The sequence below is a fragment of the Notamacropus eugenii genome, chromosome 5 (assembly GCF_028372415.1).
Source record: "Notamacropus eugenii isolate mMacEug1 chromosome 5, mMacEug1.pri_v2, whole genome shotgun sequence".
In the NCBI taxonomy this organism is placed as follows: Eukaryota; Metazoa; Chordata; class Mammalia; order Diprotodontia; family Macropodidae; genus Notamacropus; species Notamacropus eugenii.
Window position 1 is genome coordinate 313,081,848 of NC_092876.1, and position 14,824 is coordinate 313,096,671.

General features: G+C 38.6%; 1 long non-coding RNA gene across 3 annotated transcripts in view; it reads left to right on the forward strand.

Annotated features, from left to right (window-relative positions):
• Positions 1 to 4,961: 4,961 nt before the first annotated feature.
• Positions 4,962 to 14,824, forward strand: part of LOC140509221 (uncharacterized) — a 131,185-nt gene continuing 121,322 nt past the window's right edge. For 2 of the 3 annotated variants that reach the window (XR_011968596.1, XR_011968598.1), the window contains exons 1-2: positions 4,962 to 5,103; positions 5,576 to 5,733. This is a non-coding gene — a long non-coding RNA (uncharacterized lncRNA). The remainder of the gene's footprint in view (positions 5,104 to 5,575; positions 5,734 to 14,824) is intronic. The other variant, XR_011968597.1, reaches the window with a different exon arrangement.

Here is a 14,824-nt window from a genome sequence, read left to right on the forward strand (position 1 = left end):
ACAGGATCTTCCTACCTTTCCAGTTTTCTCATACTTTCTTCCCCCTCCACATATTCTACAATCCACTAACACTGGTGTTCCAATAGCACTTGAACTCCTTGGTGTTCCTTGCATGTGGCACCCTTTTTTTTTTTACTCTGTGCCTTTTCACTGTCCTCCTGGGACCTGTAATGATATTCCTCATCTCTACACCCTGTCTTCTCTGAAGTTTCAGCTCATATTCCACACCCTTCAAGAAGTCTTGCCCAGTTTCCCCACTGCTAGTGCCTTCCCTCTGAGATTGCCTCTTATTTATACTTGCTGTATCTTGTTAGCATATAGTTGTTTGAATGTTGTCTTCCTCATCAGAATGTGAGTTCTTTGAGTGTAGAGACCATGTTTTTGCCTTTCTTTGAATTTTCAAAATTTGGCATAGTTGGGGGCGGAGCCAAGATGGCGGAGTAGAAAGACGCACATACACATAGCTCTGAACCCACAACCCATAGAATGGCTACAGGGAAGTAACTCACGGCGAATTCCGCACCCAGAGGCCACAGAACACTGGAGCGAGGGAGATTTCTGTTCCAGAGGGACCTGCAAATCTCTCGCGGGGGGGTCCTTCGCGCTGCGGACTGGGCGCCGGGACTGGGAGCTGAGTGCAGCCCTGCCGCGGCCGCAGCACCGAGAGGAAAAGATCTGAGCAGGCTTCACAGACAGGATCTCCAGCGGCCACGCGGGTCCCTCCACCCACAGAGGGATCTGCAAACCTCTCGCAAAAGGTCCGTCGCGCTGCAGACGCAAAGCCCAGCCCAGACCTGCTGCGGCCACGGCTGCGGCACCGAGAGAAACAGATCCGAGCAGGCTTCAGGGACGGGATCTCCAGCGGCCGCACAAGTCCCTCCACCCACAGGTGACAGGGGTGGGTGAGAGAGTCTCTTTGGCGGGTCGAGAGGGGAGTGGGGTGCCCCCATAATTCAGGCCCCCCCGGGAGGTAGAAGCTGAGAGGCGGCTGCAGACAGGGGCTCCCCAAGCGGGCGGGAGCCTGAATCCATTGTGGAAGGTCTGTGCATAAACCCCCTGAGGGAACTGAGCCTGAGAGGTGGCCCTGCCCCGACCTCAGCACCACAACATAATCTCATACTGAATAGCAGCCCTGCCCCCGCCAAAAGCCCTGAGGCTGGAAGCAGCATTTGAATCTCAGACCACAAACACGGGCTGGGAGGATCAGGAGGTGAGGTGGGTGTGAGGAAAATATTCAGAGGTCAAGTCACTGGCTGGGAAAATGCCCAGAAAAGGGAAAAGAAATAAGACTATAGAAGGTTACTTTCTTGGCGAACAGGCATTTCCTCCCTTCCTTTCTGATGAGGAAGAACAATGCTTACCATCAGGCAAAGACACAGAAATCAAGGCTTCTGTGTCCCAGCCCACCCAATGGGCTCAGGACATGGAAGAGCTCAAAAAGAATTTTGAAAATCAAGTTAGAGAGGGGGAGGAAAAGCTGGGAAGAGAAATGAGAGACATGAAGTCAAAACATGAACAGCAGATCAGTTCCCTGCTAAGGGAGACCCAAAAAAATGTTGAAGAAATTAACACCTTGAAAACTAGCCTAACTCAATTGGCAAAAGAGGTTCAAAAAGCCAATGAGGAGAAGAGTGCTTTCAAAAGCAGAATTAGCCAAATGGAAAAGGAGATTCAAAAGCTCACTGAAGAAAATAGTTCTTTCAAAATTAGAATGGCACAGATGGAGGCTAAGGACTTTATGAAAAACCAAGAAATCACAGAACAAAGAGAGAAGAACGGAAAAATGGAAGATAATGTGAAATATCTCATTGGAAAAACAACAGACCTGGAAAATAGATCCAGGAGAGACAATTTAAAAATTATGGGACTACCTGAAAGCCATGATCAAAAGAAGAGCCTAGACATCATCTTTCATGAAATTATCAAGGAAAACTGCCCTGAGATTCTAGAACCAGAGGGCAAAATAAATATTCAAGGAATCCACAGAACACCGCCTGAAAGAGATCCAAAAAGAGAAACTCCTAGGAACATTGTGGCCAAATTCCAGAGTTCCCAGGTCAAGGAGAAAATACTGCAGGCAGCTAGAAAGAAACAATTCAAGTATTGTGGAAATACAATCAGGATAATACAAGATCTAGCAGCCTCTACATTAAGGGATCGAAGGGCATGGAATAGTATATTCCAGAAGTCAAAGGAACTAGGACTAAAACCAAGAATCACCTACCCAGCAAAACTGACTATAATACTTCAGGGGAAAAAATGGTCTTTCAATGAAATAGAGGATTTTCAAGTATTCTTGATGAAAAGACCAGAGCTGAAAAGAAAATTTGACTTTCAAACACAAGAATGAAGAGAACCATGAAAAGGTGAACAGCAAAGTGAAGTCATAAGGGACTTACTAAAGCTGAACTGTTTACATTCCTACATGGAAAGACAATATTTGTAACTCTTGAAACATTTCAGTATCTGGGTACTGGGTGGGATTACACATGCACACACTCTCACATACATAGAGACAGAGTGCACAGAGTGAATTGAATAGGATGGGATCATATCTTTAAAAAAAAATGAAATCAAGCAGTGAGAGAGAAATATATTGGGAAGAGAAAGGGAGAAATTGAATGGGGCAAATTATCTCTCATAAAAGAGGCAATCTAAAGACTCATTAGTGGAGGGATAAAGAGGGGAGGTGAGAGAAAAACATGAAGTCTACTCTCGTCACATTCCACTAAAGAAAAGAATAAAGTGCACACTCATTTTGGTAGGAAAACCTATCTCACAATACAGGAAAGTGGGGGATATGGGGACAAGGAGGGTGGGGGGGATGATAGAAGGGAGGGCATGAGGAGGAGAGTGCAATTCGAGGTCAACACTCATGGGGAGGGATAGGATCAAAAGAGAATAGAAGTAATAGGGGACAGGATAGGATGGAGGGAAATATAGTTAGTCCTATACAACACAACTATTGTGGAAGTCATTTGCAAAACTACACAGATGTGGCCTATATTGAATTGCTTGCCTTCCAAAGGGAAGGGGTGGGGAGGGAGGGAAGAAGAGAAGTTGGAACTCGAAGTGTTAGGGTCAACTGTCGAGTAATGTTCTTGCCACTAGGAAATAAGAAAAACAGGTAAAGGGGTATAGAAAGCTATCTGCCCCTACAGGACAAAAGAGAAGATGGAGACAAGGGCAGAGAGCGATGATAGAAGAGAGAGCAGATTGGTCATAGGGGCAATTAGAATGCTTGGTGTTTGGGGGGGGAGGGGATAAAAGGGGAGAAAATTTGTAACCCAAAATTTTGTGAAAATGAATGTTAAAAGTTAAATAAATAAATTTAATAAAAAAAAAATTTGGCATAGTTCCTGGCACATAGTAATCACAATAAATTATTGTTATTTTTTGATGTGCTACACTTAGTCATATTAAGGAAGAAATCTTCGAAACTTTGAAATTGAGTCCAGAGGGAAGTATTTAGCCCTTCCTTCTACCACCCAGCATGTTAGCTGAGGAATCCAATTTTGAGATAGGTGTCTTGGGGGAGAAAGTTGCAATATGGAATGACAACTTGCCTGGAGAACTTTACAATTGGATAGATAAGACTGATACATAAATGGATCAGATGACATGTACTACAGTTATTCAGAGAAAAGAGATCTCAGTGTAGCTGAGAAAAAGATGAAACTTGATCAGATCTTTCAAATCTGGGTCACACTGGGTCAAAAGAGTATGATGAGTACCTACCCTTTCAATTGAGAGGTCCAAATTGTACAGGGAATGCTTGGGTTGTTCTGACACCAATGAATTTGGTTCCTTCTGATCAGTGAGCAATTTTTAAATGTTTTTATAGGACCTGTAAGTCTCAAATATCTTCTATTTTCTCTGACTTAATACCAAGTTTTATTTGTGGTCTGATAGATTCACAAGACCCAGAAAATAACACAAGATAACATGGAACACCAGTGGTGACTGCCCACTCCTTTTCTGAAACTACATTATCAAACAAACAAAGAAAAAAAAAGTCCTTTAAGGGATATAGCATGTGTGAGTTGCTGATAAGCAGGCCAAATGCAGGAAGTAGTTTTACTTTACACCATTCAACTTTTATCTGGAGGCAGGAAGAGGTGTGGTAGCTCCTTGGTTTGCTGGAGAAGCTAATCTATCATTCAAATGGAATCTGTCAAAGGCAGCTTCACTTTAAACCAATCTCGGTCTAATTGTTCCTCTGCCAGTCATATGGGGTAAAGTGTGTGCAAGTGTGTGCTTGGATGCATTAACAGAGGGAGATAAATAAGGTGTTTAGTCAGAAAGAACTATAGGGCAGAAAATGACTTACTCTAAGAAGAGGAACCACGGAAATAGCAACTCAGAGGTGCGATGAGAGATAAAACCATCTTCCTATTAGGGCCAAGCAGGATCACTCATCAGACTGACAAAAGAGAATAATGATTAACTCTGTAATCATCAGCACATGTCTTAGCCATCCAGGTCAGGGCCTTGGCAAATTTGGGAAAAGATGTGGGTTGGTGCAATTCAGTGAATCCAAAGCTGGTTGAATGGCCTTTTCCAAAAAGTGGTCATCAATAGGTTTATATCAACCCAGAAGGATGTCATTAGTGGAATTTTCCAAGTATCTATGCTATTTATCATTTCTAGTCATGATCTGAATAAAGCCATAGATAGTAGGCATACAGCATTTGCAGAAGACGTATTTGGGAGGGATAGCTAACACAGAGGGTTAAAAATTCTTAATTCTAAGATATCTTGGGGTGGGTTGAATAAGAAAAAAATTTATTTATGGATATAATTGTAAGTCTTGCACTGGGGTTCAAAAATTAATTCTATTGGTGTAAGACTAGGAAAGTATGCATCTTTTTTTTCCTGACAAAAGCTCTGTGGAATTTTATTGGACTGTATGTTCTACATGTCAATGTTATAGCATGGCAACCAAGAAAGGTGATGTAATCGCAGATTGCAATATGAAAGACAGACTCTTCAACATGAAAGAAGCAATAGTTCCACCATGCTCTGATCAAATCAAACTTCTAGAGAACATGCTTTATTCAGTTTTGGAATGCTGCTCTAGGACTGAAGTATTCTGATCATTGGGTGAGTGAGTATAAAATGACATTACCTAGTAAGCTACAGACATTACTTCACATCTCTTCCAGCTATCCACTGGTAAACTAGGGTGTACCTGGATATCTTGGATTCTGACCCTCATTTTTATGTGTAAGCCCTCCCCTTTCCCCTTTCCTTTTCACCTATTGTCCTGGGAATCATATTCAGATTAACACCACCATTACTAATGTATCTGGTATAACAGTCAACTTGACAATTCTGTGGTTCTGGGGTGCTGTCATTTCTTAGACCAAAATACCCTTCCCTGGCCACCATTACCCTATATATGAATATATTTATATATGTTCAATAGATCTCTCCCTCTATCTCTGCCCCATAGGATAAGCTCCTTAAGAGTAGAAAGTATCTAAGTGTTATATTTACACCCTTAGAACCTAGCACGGTGCCTGGAACATAGGAGGTACTTAGTGATTTTCATTCATTCTTTTAATTCTAAAAGTCACATTTTAGAACAACCTCATTATGTGGAGAATGTCCAGAGGAGGATAATCATGACAGCAGAAGACATGTTAATGACAAGTTAATGACATATGAAGATCAGGATATTTAACCTGCAGAGAGAAGACTTGGCTTTCTTCCTAAGTGTGGAAAGAAACGGTAATTTCTTTACTGTCAGAGGGGAAAGAAAATAGAAATGTTCTGCTTAGTCCAAGAGGGGAGAAATAGGGATGACGTGTCCTCATTTCATAGGGCAAATTTAGTCTTGTTGTAAAGAAAAACTTCCTAACAGTTATTTAAAAAAAAATGGAATGGCGTACTTCCTGGATTAATGGCTTCCAACACATAGAAACTTTTAAAGCAGTAAGTGGCTGACTACTTGTTGGGCAAGATGTAGAGAATATTCCTGGTTAGTCATGGATTGGATTCAATGGTCCTTTCTAACTAAGATTTTCTTAGTTGGACTTTAGTAGAGGTGGAATTAGAATAATAGATAATATCTTGCAATTAAATAACTATTAATTATGATTATTAATTAGTTATTATAAATAACTATTAAATAACTGATGGCACCAGCATCAGTATCTCTGCTCAGTATCTCTGTTTTCCTCAGTTTCCTCATCTATAAAATGAACTTAATGATAATATCTACCTGGTAGGGTGTTTTGAGGCTTGAATTAGATAATATTTGTAAAAAGTACTTAACACAGTGCCTGGAACATAATAGGAACTATACAAATACTTATTCCCTCTCTTCTCTTATTTCCACCCTACAGATTGTGAAGAACATTAAATGCTAGGATTAGAGCTTTGAATTTTACCCTAGAAACAATCAGCAAATTTCAGTTTTTGAGCAAAAGAGTGACTGACTGGTTAGCCTTGTGTTTCAGGAAGATCAGATTATTTTGGCAGTGTGTAAAGAATGAATTAGGGAGAGAAGAGAAAGGAGGCTGAAAAATAATTAGGAAAATACTGCAATAGTGCAAGTGAAAAGAGATGAGGCCCCAAATTAGGGTTTTAGAATCAGGAATAGGGAGAAGGGGATTTAAGAGAATGTGGAAGAATTAATGTGGACTGATTGCATATGGTAAGAGAGAGGGAAAAATCCAAGATGGTTATCAGCTTCCAAACCTTGGAAAATGAGTAGATAGTAGTCTCCTTGAAAATAATAGAGAAGTTCTAAGAAGATAAGATTTTAAGAAAAAGAAGACAAGTTCATATTTGGGCTTTCAGAGACTGATAAGACATCCAATTAGCATCATTGGATCATCGAGTTAGGAGAGATTTTGGAGTCCATTGATTCCAACTCCATTTTACAGAGAGGACAATGAAGCATAGAAAGGGTCACCCAGCTGGTAAATATCTGAAGTAGGAGTGACTCAGATCTTTCTGAATCCAGACCTATCATTCTACCCATTGCATCACCTAGCTATTAATATTCTGAAGGTTATTTTCAATGTGAGCCTGGATTTCAGAATAGAGATTAGGGCAAATTCTACAGCTGTAGGGTAGATTTACCTGGAGGTGATAACTGAGCCCACTAAGAGAGAATGTACAAAGAAGAGACAAGAGAGCCTAGAACAGAACTCTGACCCAACCATTTCTTTTCATTCAAATAGAAACAAGGTACTCTGCTGAGAAAATGGGGGGATGTAAGGTAGGAGCTAGTGATGAAAGAAGGGAACTTAAGACTTAAGGATTACATAGGTATCAAAGTTATTTTTAATTTTTAATTTATGGAACAAAATAGGCATTTCTATAACATCGTATAATACAGAGATGATTGTATATGAAACTACAAATCTATTATGTACAACTTGCTATTCCTTTTAAATATATTATGAAGTTATGTAAATTTCTTTTTTTTCTGCTTTTTTCTTCCTTTCCGCCATCCCTGCCCTAGAGATGGCTACTATCAGACACAAGTATGTGTATGTAGATATACATGTATATATAAAAATCACATCCTATGGGGGAGGGGGAGGAGAGATATCTCTCTCTATATTATATATATATAAAAACTACTGGGCCAATATTCTTTCTTTGATGATAATAATAGCTACTATTTATATGTATATGTGTATGTGTACACACATAATCATTCTACACATACTTCTATTAATCAGTTCTTTCTCTGGATGCAGATTATATCTTTCTTCACATGTGCTTTATAGTTAATTTGGGTTTTTATACTAGTCAAAATGATTTACTTGCTCAAAGTTGTTCTTAAAACAATATTGCTGTTAGTCTATGCAATGTTCTCTTTATGTGATTGTGAAGCCCAAGATGGTCGGTTGAGGTAGAATGAAGATGAAGGTAGGAGGAAATTGAAGGGATTGCTGTATTCAAAGACCAAAAAGATTGAGGAGAGATCAGTGTGAATATCATACTGTCCAATTATAAGAGTGAGGGTTGAAATGGAATGAATAGCTATGAGCTAGTCCTGAACATTTGGAAAAAAGAGGAGGAAGAGCTCTTAAGACCAGCTTATAACAATAACAATGATGATATAAATGTATCAAGTCAAACAGAAAGGAACAATGTTTCTAAGTGATGGAAACAGAGAGAGGACATGGAAGTCACAACTGGGAACCACTCTAACACAGGGATAAAAATCACTATCAGATAGAAGAAAATGCCCATATTAATGAACTCCTGCTATTCAGAAAGCTATGCTTACACGAATGCTTCCACAGGTATTTTCTACTATTAAACTACTAGCCTCCTTGATTTTGTCTCATTCCAAATTTTATTTCCACCCAGCTGATCTCCAGCACTTCAGCTTCTCCAGAAACTCATCATTCTGCAGGATGAAATCCATTCTGTAATTCATACCTTCTCAGATAATTTCTGACCCCAGTTCAGGACTTCATCACATTCCTACATTGGTATTCCCTCCAGACTCCCTTTTTAGCTTCTATTTATATCATCTTCACTCATTAGATTGTGAGCTCCTTAAGGGTAGGGACAGTCATGCCTTTCTTTGTAACCCCAGCACTTAGCACAGTGTCTGGAACATAGTAGGTAATTAATAAATCTTTATTGACTCTGGCTGACTCCAAATAGGGAAGAGATTGCTGATAGTACAAAGTTTTCATATTTGCTGTCAAACTTCCACTCATTTAGGTTTATTTACAATACATCCAAGTTGGATGGTATAGCTATATGGCCCTTGGGCAAGTAACCTAATAATCTCTCTTAACCTCATTGTCTCTAACGCGAAGGGCTTGGACAATCTTATTTTTAGGTTCTCTTTTAACTCTATGGGGCCAATATTCTTTCTCTGATGATAATATTAGCTAGTATTTAAATAGTACTTTAAGACTTACTAAGCACTTTGCAAATATTATCTCTTTTTATCTTCACAATGACCCTGGGAAATACGTGCTATTATTATCCCTATTTTGCAGAAAAAGAAAATGAGGTAGACACAGGCTAAATGACTTACCTAGGATTACACATATCATATCTGAGCCTAGATTTGAACTCAGGTCTTCTTGATTTCAGGTCCATCTTTCTATCCACTATGTCACATGTCTGCCTCAATAATCATGGGATGTGGGGGTGGGGAATTAAAACATTGACCATAGATTGCGTAATTTTGATTTGCATCTCTCCTGGAGACAATGTGTAGATCATACCAACAATATAAGATGGAAGGTTTTGGTTACTGCCATCCAGAGAAGAACATAGCTGCTTCTTATGTAGCAGGCTGGCTCAGCTCAAAATATTCCATCCCTCTGGTTCACAGGATCTGGTCTTGGCCATTTTTTGAGCAACTGGAGCATCCAATAGTATTTATTAAGTCTCTATCGGAACTCCAACACTCTATGATCACAGAGCAGCAATAGAGCTTAGAGACCAATTAGGTCAACCTCCTTATTTTACAGGAGAGAAAACTGATGAACAAAGAAGTTGAATGTCCTGTCTAAGGTGAAGCAAGGAAGAAATGGAAGAGCTATGATTCAAACTCTCATTTTAAGTTTTGTGTTTTTTCCAATTGTACCATGCTACTTCAATGCCTGAGGGAGGCATTTCTCAAATGTGGTATGAGGACCTCAAGAGACTCTTTCACAAGGTCTCTGAAGTCAAAATTATTTTCATAATAATATTAAGATATTATTTGTCTAATAAAATACTCTCTTTTGTAAGTACATATCTATGAGACTAACAAGTTCTCTTAATTTATTTTAATCAAAATAATGCAAAGCAACTGACTGAATGTGGAAGCAGATATGAGAATGTAAATGTCTTGTATTAAGCTACTTTTTAAAAATTTGCAAATTGAATCTTTTAGTTGCCAAATCCAAGATCTTTTCTCAGTCCTCATTGTTCTTGACCTTCTTCAGTCTTTGACACTGTTTAACGTGCTCTTCTCCTTGATACTCTCTTCTCTCTAGGTTTTGTGGGACACCACTCTCTCCAGGCTCTCCTCCTACCTATATGACCACTCCTTTTTAATCTCCTTTGCTGAATCACATCATCCAGATCATGCCCTTTAACTGTAGCTTCCCTCAGGGATTTGTATGGGGCTTTCTTCTTTTTCCCCTTTATACTACTTTACTTGGTGATCTCATCAATTCCCATGGATTTAATTACTTCATCTATACTAATGAATCTCAAGTCTACTTTTCCTGACTCAACTTCTCTGCTGACCTCAAATCTCACATATGCATATACCTTACAGACATCTCAAACTGGATGTCCAAGGGACATCTGAAACTAAACATGTACAAAGCAGAACTCATTATTTTTTGTTTTTTGGCCTAAACCTTCCCCTGTCCTACTTTCCCTATTACTATAAAAGAAGATGTAATCTTTCCAGTTCCTCAGGCTCAAAACCTAGGAATTATCCTTGACTTCTCACTATCTATCATAACAGCCCTCCCCCTCCTGCCCCATCCGATCTGTTGCCAAGGTCTGTTGATTTGACCACTACACATGTCTCATATATGTCCTCTTTTCTCATCTGACAGAACCAACACTGGTGCAGACCCATCATCACCTCACACCCGGTCTATTGCAATACCCTACTGGTGAATGTCTTTATTTCTTATCTCTCCCCACTTCTAATTCATTCAGCCATCACAATGATTTTCCCAAAGTGTAGGTTGAACCATATTACTCTTCTATTCAGTAAACTCCAGTGGCTCCTTATTGTCTCCAAGATGAAACACAAAATGCTCTGTTTGGCATTCAAAACCCTTTACAACCTAGTCCCTCCTGCCTTTCCAGTCTTCCCTGTAACATAATTTTTGATCCAGTGACACTAACCTCTTGGCTATTCTGTGAAGAAGAAACACCAACTCTTAGCTCCAGTCATTTTTCTAACCATTCCTCAAACCTTCCATGCTCTTCCTTTTCAACTGTGCCTATTAAATTCCTTGGCTCCTTTGAAGTCCCAACTAAAATCTCATATTTTGCAAGAAGACTTTTCTAACTCTTCTTAGTTCTAGTGCTTCCTCCTTAGTTAATTATTTCCTATTTATCCTGTATATATAGTATTCTTGATCCATATTTGTTTGCATGTCATTTCCCCCATTTCTCCCCACTAGACTGTGAGCTCCTTGAGGGCAGGGATTGTCTTTTGTCTCTTTTTGTATCCTTAGTACTTAGCATGGTACCTGGCGCTTAGTAGTTACTTGATAGTTTATTGACTGATTGACAAATATGTGAAGCAATGCCACTCATCTCACTAACAATTTTTGCTTTGGAAAATGCAGTAATGTTTTCATAAATTATTTTGTTATCCTTATTTTAAAATGAATAAGTAAGAATTTAAAATTTTGTCCTTTTTAATTTGAATACAGTAAATTTTTAGATATAACATATAAACAAAAGTTCATTGAGGTCCTCAAAAATTTTCAAGAGTATAAAGGGGTCGTGAGACCTAAAATGAAAGAACATTAGATTTTATGAGGCATTCTTCTGGCATGGAAGGAGCTTGCAAATAGGAGAGATTAAAGTACAATTGATGATCTGTTTATTCTTGAAATAATCTTTACTGGTTACAATAATTATAGATTAAACTGAGACCCTGGGTTTCTTCATCACATTTAATTCTGTTCCATGTAGAAGTCCCTGACTCTATGTAGAAAGGAGCCTTTAAGCTTAAGTGAAGGAATGGCAGTCAACATCTGGGTAGATAAGGAAAGGGAACAACTTCCTTGGGATAAGACTTGGGAGCAGAAGAGGCAGGAACACACAACACATCTGGTGAAGTATCCATCTGATCGCAGTTGACATAACCAACTGGTGGGTAGTTTGCAATGAAAATTAAATGGAATGTCCTAAAGGCATAGTCAAGAGACAGAGGAGCTAGAAAAGTCCCTTACCATTTTGAGGGAAATGTGTATGGACAGTTTAAGACTAGAATATATAGTCAAATACAAATTCTCTGCAAGCAACACCCCAGGTTTTATTCATTTGCATTTAAAGTGAAATTCAGCAGGGTAAAAAGGATACTGCTTTCGGAGAGAAATATTTTTGTAAGGAGTACATTGGTAATACTGTGAAGATATGTAGAGAGGTTATAATTAATAAAGTAGTATAGAGGAGAGAGAACTGATTAGTGACTGATTGGATAAGAGTGGGTCAAGGTAAAAAGAAAAATCCAGGATGACTCCTAGCTTACAAAGTTGACCCAGTGCCTGAGAAGATAGTGGATCACGGTGGAAATAGGAAAGTTTGGAGAAGGTAAGACTTGAAAGGGTATGCTGGAGTGATCTCATAATTGTCAACTGTTAAATTTTGGGGCGAGTATTTATACCTTGGAACACTACAAATTATGGGTTGATTTATTGTTTTATTGAGTGCACATTTTCTAGATAGAGAATACTCATTGTTTAATGTTTACCAACACATTCCTGCTTTAAGGGGAAGTGGATGAGTTTCATTTTGGGTTTAGTTAGTTTGACATGCTGGTAGGATGGATAGAAAGAGGACACTCAATGTAGAGTCTTAGTTCTGTCATTAGGTAGATGTGTGACCTTGAGCAAATCTTTTCCCCTTCTGGTTATATTAAATTTCTAATTTCCTTTCTAGCTCTAGATCCTGTGACTTGGGATTTTTTGAAATTTGTGAAGAAGTTAGGTTTATAGCTCTTTTTTTCTTTTCTTTCTTTATTTAAAGTGATTATATAGTTCTTAATGGAATACAATTCATTATTCCATTATTTTTAAAAAATAGAGGGTAGCTAGGTGGTGCAGTGGATAGAGCACTGGGTTTGGAATCAGGAAGATTCATACTCATGAGTTCAAATATGGCCTCAGATAATTACTAACTGTGTGACTCTGGGCAAGTCACTTAGCCATGTTTGCCTCAGTTTCCTCATCTGTAGAATGAACTAGAGAAGGAAATGGCAAACCACTCCAGTATATTTGTCAAGAAAACCCCAAATGAGGTGACAAAGAGTTGGACACTCAACAACAGTTTTTTAAAGTACCCACCCATAAACCTCCATAAAAAAGCCTTGGCAAACCTGCTTCTCTGGGAGATGTGATGAGCATCAGGCATTGAAAAGAGAGATTTCAAGATATTCTTAGCTAACTCATCCCCACACTTGGAAGCACTCTGACATAAACATGTTGGCGGGGAAGGGAAGATGAACATGATGAGTCTAAAATACTGAACAAGCTGAGAGAGTCTAAAAGTCAGGTCTATCAGGTATGCAATGAAGTTCTATTAATCCTGCAGAAAAGCCACAGGGTTTGGCTTTTAATAGAAGAAAGGTGAGGAACAGCTGTCTTTGGATAAATTGGGATTTCTCCTCCCACTCCATTTGGCTCACATGCTGATACTTCATGTAATCAAAGTTCAAAATATATTTCTGTATCTTAATTTTGAACATTTTTTTCTCCCACTTAATTCTGAATAGAAAATAGCAGCCACAAAAAGCAGAAAGAATCTGGATGGGTCTAGTTAGATAATAGTATTTAGAATTTGGCAGAAGGCAAACTCTTCAAGTTTATTTCTTGTTGAAGTTTGACTATTAAATTATTCCCCTCTTATCCTGACTATATGTTACTTACCCTTATCTCCCATTGTACTACTTCTTGACTTTAGATCATTGAGTCTTATCACCTTTGATGCAAGTTTTCTGCCCACATAATTTCCTTTATCTCCATCACTCCACCCCTCACTAGGCCAATTTCCATGAAGTTTTCCCTTTTCCTACTCCATTCTTTTGTGATCTTTGGCATTCATATAGCCTAGTCTCAATAGATTCTCATAAATATTTTAGGTTTTCCTTCACTCCTACCAGTTGATTTTAACTTACAATTTGCTTTTCTCTTATCATCCTACTTCTCTTGCAACACTTAATTCTGGCCACTCACTCCACTCTCCTTGACTCATTAAGCCATGAACAGAGAAGTTAATTCCTTTCTTGGTCTCCCTTTCTGCTTTCTCATGTTTTGGCCTTCATTTGTCAACCTTTTGGTCATTCTTTCTATGGCTTTAGAATCTCACCCCCAGTTCTTCTCTCCCCTCTCTTTTCTATCATCTTTAAGGACTTTAATAGTCTTATTGATTAAAATTGCATTATCTTGACATTACAATCCTTCAACCCCAGTGCTTTTTATTTAAAATCCACTTGTTATGCGCTGGTTTAGCTGTACCTCAGACCTCATCTTCTCACTACCCCTAAGACCCTTCACTTTGGAATTCTAGTCTCTCTTGCCTCTTATATGTTTTCTTTCTTCTTCACTCGCTCTAATCCTTCTTTTATGCCTATGATTATCTTTTACTCCTTGAATGCTCAGTCTTCTTCTAGTCCACTTTGACCATTCCATCTTTGGCTTGACCTCATGGCTGATAATTTTGATGTTTCACTAACCACTACCTTAGAATTCTTTGCATTTGTAATTTCCACTGTTCCAGATTTGCTAATCCTCATCTCTTGTTAACCTTGATTATTCCATTCCATTTTTCTTTCTTTTTAGCTACCTATTGGTCTTGGAAAAAAGTCATGACATTGAGTATATTTCATCCATTGCATATCCATTATAGAATCTGTATTGGGAAAGAACTATGAACATCAATTTTATTCATTAGAGTTCATACTCTGATTGTTAATCTTTTTATATAGACTAAATTCTATTAGTCACTAGTGTTCTGTAAGTAAATATTTCAAATAGAGAATTCCAGTCTTACATTTTTTTTACATGGAACAGTTAATAGAGCACAGGCCTCAGCATTAGGAAATTTTGGGCTTAAGTTTCACTTCTAATTCATACTGGTTGTTATGACC